Source organism: Oncorhynchus kisutch, linkage group LG15 (genome assembly GCF_002021735.2).
Source record: "Oncorhynchus kisutch isolate 150728-3 linkage group LG15, Okis_V2, whole genome shotgun sequence".
NCBI classification, from domain to species: Eukaryota; Metazoa; Chordata; class Actinopteri; order Salmoniformes; family Salmonidae; genus Oncorhynchus; species Oncorhynchus kisutch.
In genome coordinates, this window is record NC_034188.2 from 60,521,987 (window position 1) to 60,526,338 (window position 4,352).

A 4,352-nucleotide genomic window follows, 5' to 3' on the forward strand; every position below is an offset into this window, starting at 1 on the left:
ATACCTTTTAAAGCAAAAAAACAAACAGTATACAGCAGTGTGTTTACTTGAACTCCAATGACACAAATAATTTAATTGTCATGGTGTGACTCTCAGTGTCCCATGGGTGGTTAGGTCAGTGCAGTGCCAGCTCAGCCAATAAGAAAAATAAGTAGCCTGCAAGATTTTCTCTCCGCTGCCAAATCCCGCTTAGGGCCCACTAAAGGCAAGAGCTGACCCTGGACCAAGTTATGTTGGAAGGTCCACCCTCATTTTCATTTAATCTGGAACAGTTAAATTGATAATAGAGTGTGTGTGAGTGTATATGTGTGTGTGTGTGTGTGTGTGTGTGTGTGTGTGTGTGTGTGTGTGTGTGTGTGTGTGTGTGTGTGTGTTAGTGATGTGCGGGTTGACTCATTCGCTGTGGTTATATCAGTGGGACAGGCGGGTTTAAAGTGAGGAAATAGAAAACAATAGCATTAAACATGTATAATTCCTGTGCAATTTATATCTATCTATAGGTGACATTTTTTTTTTTTTTTTTTTTTACTAGGCAAGTCAGTTAAGAACAAATTCTTATTTTCAATGACGGCCTAGGAACAGTGGGTTAACTGCCTGTTCAGGAGCAGAACGACAGATTTGTACCTTGTCAGCTCGGGGATTTGAACACTTGCAACCTTTCGGTTACTAGTCCTACGCTCTAACCGCTAGGCTACCCTGCCGCCCCACATTGAGGTTTTCCATTCCTTATTTTAGGCTACATCGCATGTATGTAAGCCTAAGCTTTAGGGCCAAACATTAGGTACACCAAATAGGCTACAAGCCAATCACCAAATGCTTTTGGGAACGGGCAGAGAAAGTAAAGAGAAAATAAAGAGAAGTGAGGGCCAGAAAATTAATGTTTGGGAAATATTTGGTGAAGTGGTAAAAGAGGATTATAGCAGTATTAGCTATGTTATGTGTAAGGATTGTGAGGTGATATACAAATTTGACAGTCACAAGATGGGGAATTGTAGCCTACTGTTCAGATGGGTTAAATGAAAACTGGAATCTATTACCTCTCACATAGCCTTAATATTAACTTAACCCTTGTGTGGTTTTCGGGTCTGTGGGACCCATTTTCAATGTTTACTAAAATTTAAAAAAAGAAACATTTCATCCTGATACTCACTGGCCTTGGCTCATTTTCTGTGAAGAACATGTCAAATAACACATTTCCATTGAGTGTACACTGTACACCCCCCTACACATTTATATTGAGTGTACACTGTGCACCCCCCTACACATTTCCATTGAGTGTACACTGTGCACCCCCCTACACATTTATATTGCATATGTGGTGTTCGGGTCCACCCGAGGGTAATAAAAGTGTGGGAAAGTATGTGTGTAGGTGAAAACAAGTAAAAAATTTAACAAAAAGGTTTGCTGTGTGCCTTCACTCTGTCTTCCTCCTCCCTGGGCCTGCTGTTTCAACAAAGCACTTGTCTGTCTCCCTCCCTGTCTGTCTGTCTCCCTCCCTGTCTGTCTGTCTCCCTCCCTGTCTGCCAGACTCCCGCTTTTCTCCCACTCTTTACCCTTTGTAGTGTGTGAAACAACATTATTTCGATACGATCTGTATTTTCCCACACTCTACCCCAGACACCAGACACCATCCAGAAAATCATTCTGGACTGAACTCATTTGGAGGGCGTGTTTTTGGAGAGTGATGGAAGGTGATGGACAAAACTAGGTTTCATGCATACTTTGGGGTTTGCATCCATCAGTAGCACACTACGCCGCCAGGGACTCAAATCCTGCAGTGCCAGACGTGTCCCCCTGCTTAAGCCAGTACATGTCCAGGACCGTCTGAAGTTTGCTAGAGAGCATTTGGATGATCCAGAAGAAGATTGGGAGAATGTCATATGGTCAGATGAAACCAAAATATAACTTTTTGGTAAAAACTCAACTCGTCGTGTTTGGAGGACAAAGAATGCTGAGTTCCATCCTAAGAACACCATACCTACTGTGAAGCATGGGGGTGGAAACATCATGCTTTAGGGCTGTTTTTCTGCAAAGGGACCAGGACGACTGATCCGTGTAAAGGAAAGAATGAATGGGGCCATGTATTGTGAGATTTTGAGTGAAAACCTCCTTCCATCAGCAAGGGCATTGAAGATGAAACGTGGCTGGGACTTTCAGCATGACAATGATCCCAAACACACCGCCCGGGTAACGAAGGAGTGGCTTCGTAAGAAGCATTTCAAGGTCCTGGAGTGGCCTAGCCAGTCTCCAGATCTCAACCCCATAGAAAATCTTTGGAGGGAGTTGAAAGTCCGTGTTGCCCAGCAACAGCCCCAAAACATCACTGCTCTAGAGGAGATCTGCATGGAGGAATGGGCCAAAATACCAGCAACAGTGTGTGAAAACCTTGTGAAGACTTACAGAAAACGTTTGACCTCTGTCATTGCCAACAAAGTATTGAGATAAACTTGTGTTATTGACCAAATACTTATTTTCCACCATAATTTGCAAATAAATTCCTTAAAAATCCTACACTGTGATTTTCTGGATTTTTTTTCTCATTTTGTCTGTCATAGTTGAAGTGTACCTGTGATGAAAATGACAGGCCTCTCTCATCTTTTTAAGAGGGAGAACTTGCACAATTGGTGGCTGACTAAATACTTTTTTGCCCCACTGTACCTACACGTACGCTACGGTCACAAGACGCAGGCCTCCTAATTGTCCCTAGAATTTCTAAGCAAACAGCTGGAGGCAGGGCTTTCTCCTATAGAGCTCAATTTTTATGGAATGGTCTGCCTACCCATGTGAGAGACGCAAACTCGGTCTCAACCTTTAAGTCTTTACTGAAGACTCATCTCTTCAGTGGGTCATATGATTGAGTGTAGTCTGGCCTAGGAGTGTGAAGGTGAACGGAAAGACTCTGGAGCAACGAACCGCTCTTGCTGTCTCTGCCTGGCCGGTTCCCCTCTTTCCACTAGGATTCTCTGCCTCTAACCCTATTACAGGGGCTGAGTCACTGGCTTACTGGTGCTCTTTCATGCCGTCCCTAGGAGGGGTGCATCACTTTAGTGGGTTGAGTCACTGATGTGATCTTCCTGTCTGGGTTGGCGCCCCCCCTTGGGTTGTGCCATGGCGGAGATCTTTGTGGGCTATACTCGGCCTTGTCTCAGGATGGTAAGTTGGTGGTTGAAGATATCCCTCTAGTGGTGTGGGTGCTGTGCTTTGGCAAAGTGGGTGGGGTTTTATCCTTCCTGTTTGGCCCTGTCCGGGGGTATCATCAAATGGGGCCACAGTGTCTCCTGACCCCTCCTGTCTCAGCCTCCAGTATTTATGCTGCAGTAGTTTATGTGTCGGGGGGCTAGGGTCAGTTTGTTATATCTGGAGTACTTCTCCTGTCTTATCCGGTGTCCTGTGTGAATTTAAGTATGCTCTCTCTAATTCTCTCTTTCTCTCTTTCTTTCTCTCTCTCAGGGGACCTGAGCCCTAGGACCATGCCTCAGGTCTACCTGGCATGATGACCCCTTGCTGTCCCCAGTCCACCTGGCCGTGCTGCTGCTCCAGTTTCAACTGTTCTGCCTTATTATTATTCGACCATGCTGGTCATTTATGAACATTTGAACATCTTGGCCATGTTCTGTTATAATCTCCACCCGGCACAGCCAGAAGAGGACTGGCCACCCCACATATGCTCTCTCTAATTCTCTCTTTCTTTCTCTCTCTCGGAGGACCTGAGCCCTAGGACCGTGCCCCAGGACTACCTGACATGATGACTCCTTGCTGTCCCCAGTCCACCTGACTGTGCTGCTGCTCCAGTTTCAACTGTTCTGCCTTATTATTATTATTTATGAACATTTGAACATCTTGGCCATGTTCTGTTATAATCTCCACCCGGCACAGCCAGAAGAGGACTGGCCACCCCACATAGCCTGGTTCCTCTCTAGGTTTCTAGGGAGTTTTTCCTAGCCACCGTGCTTCTACACCTGCATTGCTTGCTGTTTGGGGTTTTAGGCTGGGTTTCTGTACAGCACTTTGAGATATCAGCTGATGTACGAAGGGCTATATAAATACATTTGATTTGATTTGATTTGTACAGACAGATTATTTCACTTTTATTCACTATCACAATTCCAGTGTGTCAGAAGTGTACATACACTAAGTTGACTGTGCCTTTAAACAGCTTGTAAAATTCCAGAAAATGATGTCATGCTTTAGAAGCTTCTGATAGCCTAATTTACATAATTTGAGTCAATTGGAGGTGTACCTGTGGATGTATTTCAAGGCCTACCTTCAAACTCAGTGCCTCTTTGCTTGACATCATGGGAAAATCAAAAGAAAACAGCCAAGACCTCAGAAAAACCATTGTAGACCTCCAA